General features: G+C 51.4%; 1 long non-coding RNA gene across 1 annotated transcript; it reads left to right on the top strand.

Annotated features, from left to right (window-relative positions):
* Positions 1-440: 440 nt before the first annotated feature.
* On the top strand, positions 441-5,226 carry LOC147583469 (uncharacterized). The gene is made up of 3 exons (XR_015248236.1): positions 441-1,292; positions 3,505-3,632; positions 4,735-5,226. It is a non-coding gene; the product is annotated as an uncharacterized LOC147583469 (long non-coding RNA).
* The last annotated feature ends 3,278 nt before the right edge of the window (positions 5,227-8,504 follow it).

Genomic DNA, 8,504 nt, shown 5'->3' with positions numbered 1-8,504 from the left:
ACTTAGTTCTCTAATTCTCCCCTCATGGTCTAGAACTTTTTTAACTCTCGTTTTCTCAGTTTCATCTTTTTCCATAATTTTATCTTCTATGTCACTTATTCTCCCCTCTGCCTCTTCAACCCTAGCTGTCACAGCATCTAGTTTATTTTACACCTCATTTACAACATTTCTCAATTCGTCATGTCTATTTTTTAGTTCCTTGATCTCTGCAGCAATAGATTCTCTGCTGTCTTCTATGCTTTTTTCAAGCCCAGCAATTAATCTTATGACTATTATTCTAAATTCTTGATCAGATATATTGTTTATATCTGTTTTGAGCAATTCTTTAGCTGTCATTTCTTCCTGGGATTTCTTTTGTCATTTTGGCTAGTTTTCTGTCCCTTATGTGTTTTAAAAGCTTGGTATGCGTTCTGCACCTGCGAGCACTACTGTATTAAAGAGGGGTCATACACTGCCCAGGGCCTGGCCCTTCAGGAGGTGTTTTTTGGAGAGTGTTACGTACTGTCTCTTGTTGTGACTCTGGTTGCTTTATCTCTCTACTTGCAGGGATGTTTGGGACCCTCCACCAGGTGTGCTTTGATTTGTTCACTGAAGTAGCCCTATGGCCTGCCAGGTTGGCCCCGTGGGCCCCTAGAGACATCTCTGTCATTCTGCAGCCTGGACTCTTGGAATTCAAAGTCCTCTGGCTTCAAGGCTGCTGTGTTTGAGGGACGAGGGAACTTCGGGTCCCTGACTTCTCCACCATGTTGGATTTCTGTCTCCTTCCCAAATTTTCACATGGCAGGACTTGCTTCCCTCATCAGTTGGGCTGCAAGTGTCACCTCTTCTCAGGGGTGCCCTGACCACTGCCCACCCCAGTCCCTCACCATCCCAACACTCAGTGTGTCTTCTTCACTTGCACTTACCCATATCTGAGATCCTCCCATTTGTCTGCGTACCTGGGTGGTGTCTGTCTCCCCATCTAGAAGGCCAGCTCTTGGAGGGCATGGCTGAGTCTCTCCTGCTGGCTGCTCTCTCCCCGGCACCTGGAACAGAGCCTGGCATGCAGTGAGCGCTCACTGTAGTATCTGCCACACACCAAATGCACGCATAGCAACAGGGACCCCCGTTCCTGGGCATAGCAACAAACTTCCATTCACCTGCACAGTCTGAAGGGACTGGCAGTCTTTCTTCCAGGAAGATGGCGCTCAAGAGGAGTCAGCGGGAGATGAGGGAGCAAGGATGAAATGCTTGCCCTATGGAGGAACTAACATTTGTTCACCAGGAACTGTGTTGGGCATTAGCACTGGCAGGTATGCGTCATTATCTCCATTTTTCAGATGAGGACACTAGGGCTTGGAGAAGGAAAGCCTGGTGCCCAGGACCACACAGCTGGGAAGTGGTGGGGTTGAGGGGAAACAGGAATGACTTCTCAGAGCCTGTGCTCTCTCCTTACCCTCCCACCTAGCCCAAAGGGGCCTTGTACACAGACAATGAGAAAAGGTGATTGGCTTTCTGAAAAACATACAAACAAACAAAAAAACTCCTCCAAAGGTTTGTCAAGGCCAGTGCCACCAGCCACGTCTTTGGATTGACACAGGGGAACCCCAGCCTCTTGATCTGAAGAATCTTCTGGGCTGGTTAAAATATGAACTCTGAAGTCCCATCACAGGCCCCATGAGTTAAGACTCCCAGGGGTTGGATTGAGATTCCTCATTTTGGCTAACATGAGTTTACGGCTTTGGAGGCCCCATTATTATTATTATTATTATTATTATTATTATTTCTTTAGATAGCTTTTAAATGTTTATTTTTGAGAGAGAGACAGAGCGCTAGTGGGGGAGGGGCAGGGAGAGAGGGAGACACAGAATCCGAAGCAGGCTCCAGGCTCTGAGCTGTCAGCACAGAGCCCGATGCAGGGCTCAAACTCACAAACCGCGAGATCATGACCTGAGCCGAAGCTGGACGCTCAACCGACTGAGCCACCCAGGTGCCCCATAGGCCCCATTCGACGGCCTGTGGGAAGAGCACAAGGACAACTTTCTACTAAAGCTCCTGAGGTTTTAAATGGATCATCAGACAAGAACCTGACCATGTGTGTAGTAATGTCCAAAGGGGCAAGAACATGTTCATCCCGTTGTGCAGAGGTGGGAAGTAGGGCAGTCCCAGGAAGGCCCTGCCAAGCAGTTGAGTCTAACTTCCTACCTTTGACAGCCACCTGTGCTTGAGTTCCCCCAGGGACAGGGAGCTCATACCCTCACAAGACCATCGTTCCCTTGTGGGATACTTTGCGGAATGGGTGTGGCCGTGTCAGTTTCCCCGATGTACCAGGAATGGTGGCGATTTACAAAGAGGCATTTTGATGAGCTGCAAGGCCCGACTCCTGATTTATTTTCCCCATGGAGCTCTAGAGTGGAGACTGCATTTCTCTGCCAGCTCTGGCAGAGGGTGAGGGAGATAGCGGCTCTGGAAAGACCACATTAATTAGCTTAATAAGCATGCGTGCACCCGTGTGATTGTGCTCAGAGAGGGCCCTGGGAGGCAATGTGACCCCCTGTCATGGACACCATCAATTGCTGGGATGAGCCTCCCCCCACCTGAAACCCAGACACTTAGGAGAAATTAATCAGACCCTGTCCAGGAACACCATTAAAGTGCAGGGTTCCTGCAGGAGCTGCTCCCAGGCTGCCTTCCAGCAGCGGGGCTGCAGGCTGGAGTTTGACCCTCTCCAGCTTGGGGGGAGTCCCTAGTGAGGGGACAGAACAGCATGAGAAGGGAGAAGGACAGCACCTCCTAAGAGCTGCCTGCGGGAGCCATGCGTGAATCCTTCTGATGATCTCACAGCGAGCTGGGGACGGAGCTTTGACAGCTCAGAGTTTGGGATGAGGGTGTGGACATCACGCTGTGGTTTGAGCCCCAGCCCCACCACTTCCGAGCCCTGAGCCCCCGGCAAGTCCCTGTCTCTTTTGGGGGTAGCTCTCCTCATCTGAAAAGTGGGGTATTTCTAGCACTGACTGCACATGCCCATTAGGAAGACAGTAGTGCTTTGCTGGGTGCCTGACACCTAGTAACTGCCCAGTAAATGTTAGACGTCATTATTAAGTATTAACGAAGTAGCTGGTGCATAATAGCCAATCAAATAGATCTGATGCCTTTTAGCGGGTAGACGTTTGCTAGGGTTTTGTGAAGGTCTAATCCACATGTCATTTCTCACTGACCTGATAGTTTGGTTACCTAATTTTTAACTATTCATAAATACAGTTTGCTTGCCTTTCACTTATGCACAGGCTGCAGCACCTGGCTCTTGCTCTCCAGGGACAGTGTCCCCTGGTCTAGCCAAACTCTTCATTTTAAAGCCTGAGAACGGTTTGCCTCTCAATGTAAATACCCGCTTCAGGATCCCAATCCCTGCCACCTCTGTAGATGTGGGCTTTGCACCTCCTCCAACGAGTAGAGCTATGGTGCTTTAAGCATTATCTGTTTAACCTCCACAAGCACTCTGTATGTCATGTGTGACATTTACAGATGACGACACTGAGGCGCAGAGACTTGCCCAGAGATCCAGAGCCAGCAAGGATGGGGAAGGTTGTGACCCCAGGGCTGCTGTAACCACACAGCTAGTACCCTTCCTACTGCACTCAACCAAAACAGAGGTAATTCTCTCTGAAACAGTGGTGGTTATAGCACCTACGAGGACTCGAGGGGGCTCCTGTGTCAAGGGCACATGGGGGGCAGACAGTAGCACAGTATCCGTAACTGCTGGCTTCTGCTCTCACGTCCATTTCAACCCCACTATTGGCCCCCTTCTTTGTGCCAAGTCTTGGAGTGAACCCAGAGGGGTCACACAGACCCCATGAGCAATCAAAAAGCATCACTGATTCTTGCCTCATACCCAGGACCAGCTACATAATTTGTGGGGCCCAGTGCAAAATGAGAATACAGTGCCTGTTGTTCAAAAATGGGGCATTTCAAGACGGTGACAGCAGAACATGGAGGTTTAACCCAAGCACTGGACCCTCCCGAGTGTGTGTGTCCCTGGGTGACCACACTGTTGGCACAGCTGTGAAGCTGGCCCTGTGCAAACCAGTGCTAGGAAAGCAGCAAGCATCTTGGGGTGCCTAGCCCCCAGGTCATAGCCTGGCACAGAATAGGGGCTAAATACACATTTATTAAGTGAAATGGCACATTCACCCCCAGGTCTGTGAGATGGGCACAGGATTGTGAATTTGCAGGTGGGTAAACTGAGCCTCAGGAAGGCTTTGCCTCACCCAGTCTCACCCAAAGCCCAGGTCCCTGCCTTTGGCCTGGCATGCTTGCCCTCTGTTCCCGCTGACCCCAATCCTGGCCTTTGTTTTCCTGCTTCCAGAAAGAAGGGGTAATGTTTACCACCGGCTGAAGTTTACTTTATTTTTGTGTTTTCCAATAATTGATTCCAACGGTTCCTACAGACGTCCTGCCGAAGGAAAACATGTTTTGCTCACTCAACCTTCCACTTCCTCATGGCGCCACAGTGGTGGGGGCCCACGGCCACGAGGAAAGCGTGGGGTGACTTTTCCCTTGGTTATTTTCTTTTTTTCCACCTCGCTGTCAGGGGACAACAAAACATGTTTTCCTTTTTCTCCAGAGGAAATCGGAACTTTCTTATTGACTACTTGTTGCCTAAAAGTCATCTTCCTTCTCCTGTGATTATCTTGGATTGTGTGCATTGTGTGACTGCACTCCAAAATAAAGGAATGTCTTTCATTTCACTGAAAGGACAATCACCAAACCAAAACTTCCATTCACGCGAAGGCTTCGACACCACTGAAATTCACCTTGGCTTCCTCGCCAGAGTCCGTGCCTGTGTTTGAAGTGGACTTAACACAAGTTCGCCTTTTTTAAAGCACAGGATGAGGTAAACAGACACATAGCCAATGTTTTGCTCAAGGCGAATGGCTACCTAGAGTTCACTGAAACAGATATGGGTGTGTGGTGGGGGTCAGATATGTGAGGTGGGGGTCAAGACTCTTTCCTCCCCCACGTGCATATCCACCAATCCACCGACTCTGACCTAAAGCATCATCTTTCTCTACTGTGCTGCAACATCTCCATTGTCATTAATCTGGTGATTCTACACGTGTTGGTCTAGTTCTGGACTTTCTATCCTGTTCCCTTCGTCTGTCTGTCCGTCTTTGTGCCAAGACCACCAGTCTTTTTTTTTTTTTATTTTTTTTAATGTTTGTTTATTTTTTGAGAGAGAGAGAGACAGAGCGCAAGCAGAGGAGGGGCAGAGAGAGAGGGAGACACAGAATCCAAAGCAGGCTCCAGGCTCTGAGCTCTCAGCACAGAGCCCGACACGGGGCTCGAACCCATGAACCATGAGATCATGACCCAAGCGAAGTCGGATGCTTAACCGACTGAGCCACCCAGGCGCCCCAAGACCACCTGTCTTAATTACTGTTGTGTCCACTGAAATCGATAAATCATGGTCGTTTAATAACTCCCCTACTGCTGAACATTCGGGTTGTTTCCAATGTTTTATTATTATGACTTGCATTGTACTGAGTCAGAGTAATAAAACAAGCAATAATAGCTGAGACGATATGCCAGGCTCTGCTGTGAGTGCTTTCCATATATTAACTCTTTTGATCTTCATAACAACCCCTGGAGGAGGTGCTGTTGAGATCTCTCCTCTTTGAGAGATGAGGAACTCAGGGCACAGAAGGGGTAAGTCGCTTACCTCTGGTCCCCCAGCTTCTGCGTTGGTGGAGCTGGGGCCCGGACCCAGGCAGGGTGGCACCAGGACCTGCGCTCTCATTCGCTTTCCCCTGTAAGCGTGGAGAAGAGGGGAGTGTGTAAAGCAATGAATCAGATGGAGGTGATGATGCCTTCCTTATCTTCTTGAATTACCCAAGTGGCTCAGCGGCCGTGGAGCCTGAGAGCCCCGGGACCCTGCCCCGGCTCCACCACTCGCTGGCTGCGGGACTGCACAAGTCAGTGCTCCACTTTAAGCCTCGGTTTCCTTGTCTGTAAAATGGAAAGAACAGGCCTGTTTGACAGGGTTGTTGCGGGGCTTCAGAGACCAGTACAGTGCCTGCTGGCTCGGGAGGCTCCCTGTCCTGGCTTAACCATCTGAACTGATGGCCCAGGGGCCTCGGTGTCCTCAGAGCACTCCTCCCAAAGGAGTCATTGCTTTGCAAACATTCTCAGCTTCCTGCTGAGGCTGGGGGGAACTTCTCACAGGGGGAAACTGAGGCCTGGAGCAGTTGAGGGCAGGGGTGATGGGACCCCAGAACCTGCTGCTCATGGCCTCTCTCTGCATTTGTAGATCTGAAGGTCAGGGCTTCTTTCCTGATCGGCTCACCAGGGTGGGAGCTCTGCCCAACCTCCCCAGCCCCCGCCCCCGCCCCCATTCACTGGACAGCAACTTTGCCCTCAGGGACAGCCTCCACCTCACCACCCAGGACGGCTCTCCTGACTTCTTGCAGGCCCAAGCAAACATCTGATGATACTGCCTGCCTCCTGTGAACTCTGTGAGGATGGGACCCTGTCATGGCTCCACTGACAGAGCCTGGCACTGAGAGACCCCGGGAGGTATTTGATGAATGAATGAATGAATGAATGAATGAAGCCTGTCAGCAGTTACCTCCAATGACCAACTGTCCTGCTTTGCCCAGGACTGAGGGGTTTCCTGGGATGCAGGACCTTCAGTGCTATAGCCACGAATGTCTTGGGCAAATCAGGACAAGTTGGCAGCCTTAAGTCACCGCTGTGTGTGGCAGGCGTGGGGTTCAGCCTTTATGGTCACTGTCTGATCTAATCCTCGTCTCACGTTGGGGACCCCTCGCAGCAGAGCCTGAGTCAGGGGTCCAAGTGCACGTGGATTATATCAAAGACACACTCTCAGCAGGAAGTGAGGGATGCAAGGAACGCAGGAGCAAAGCACCAGGCAAGGCCAGAAACTATGGTCCCTGCTGGAGACTGGCCTTCACCTGGCCCCACCGCGACACCAGAGAGCCCTGGCTTGCAAAGGACACCACAGATTTGGCCCCCGTCAGAGGCCGGGGGGCCCACGCTGGAGAAGAGTGGTAGCCAAGGGCAATGCTCAGGAGAAGGGGATAGCTGTTGGCCATTAGCAGCCAACTTCACTGCACCTGGGGGACAGGGAGCACTGTCCCGTAATGCAGAGCAGAGCGGGGACCCCAGTGTCCACTACAGTTCATAATAACGATGGAGGGAGGTCAAGTATGGTTATGTTCCTAATGACCGTTTCAACCTAAAACCACCCAGCAGCTCCCCACTGCACCAAGAACAAAAGCTGAAGTTCTTAAAAAGACGGCTGACCCCCCATTTCTCTCTTCCCTCATCTCACTTAACTTAGCCGCCCTGGCTCCTCTCCGGCTGCCCTGCAGCCAAGCTTTGCCGGGAATCACGATCTTCCTTTGTCCTTAGTATTTGCTCCCTCTGCCTGGACTCCCCTTGGCCCAGGTCTCCTCCTGTTGGCCCCTCCCCATAATTCAGGTCTCAGTTCAAAAGCCACATCCTTGGAGAGGCCATCCCTGAGCACCCCCAGTAATACCCCCCAATGCCCCTAGTCCCTCTCTTCCACGCGATTCAGGATTATTTTCTTCATTGCACTCACCGCCATCTGAAATTACACTATTTTTTTCAGTTGCCTTATGTCTGTCTCTATTTCCAGAATTCCATGAGGGCAGGGAGCTTTTCTGTTCTTTACTGTACGTGCTCAGTATATATTTGTCAAATGAATGAATGTGTCCCCATTTTATAGATGACAAAATGGAGTCTCTGAGAGTCACAGGGTTTATACACAAGGGCACCCGCTGAGTGGCAGAACCTGAAATCAAACCAGGCAGACCCTGAAGCTATGCTCCTCCCCACCGATCTGCCCCACGTCCCTCACCTCGTGGCCACCCCCTGGACGATGGAGACGGTGTCTGTGCACCTGGGGGTCCCCTGCTCTTGGTTCAAGCGTTGGCCCAGAACAGAGGCTGACAGATAAGCGGGAAGTGGATGAGTGACAGGGCCATGGATGAGACACCCTTCTTGCCCTCTTGGAAGGGGCAGCTGGGGCCATCTGTGCCCTGCCTGCATTCCCTGGGGATTCTTGATGTGCGAGTGCCTTCAGCCCACTCGCCATCCTGCGATCTGAATGTACTGGCTGGCTCCAAGGGGGTGGGGTGGTGGGTGCTGTCTGCGAGGTGATCAATGTGAATAATAAACGTTTAGAGTTAATAAGCTGGAGTTAACTTCTCTCGCTTGGGTGACTAATGGGCTTCCCAGAGCCCATAACTCACACTGTCGGAGAGCCTCCCTTCCCTCCACGGCCGCCCTAGAGCCGGCCTGCTGTGAGATGTGGCCCAGGGAGGAGGAGGAGCCTGGCTGGCCGAGGCCTTATTTATGGCAGTGAACACAGCGCCTTGGAACAGCAGGGTTTTTCTGGCTGTTTTCTGGCTCCAGAGAAGAGATGGTTGGGGATGAGGGAGGTTGGTGATGGATCTGTCATCCAGGTAGACCTCTGCCACCAG

The sequence above is a fragment of the Puma concolor genome, chromosome A2 (assembly GCF_028749965.1).
Source record: "Puma concolor isolate L17-30 chromosome A2, mPumCon1.1.hap2, whole genome shotgun sequence".
Lineage (NCBI taxonomy): Eukaryota > Metazoa > Chordata > Mammalia > Carnivora > Felidae > Puma > Puma concolor.
This window is presented reverse-complemented; position numbering and strand designations above follow the sequence as displayed.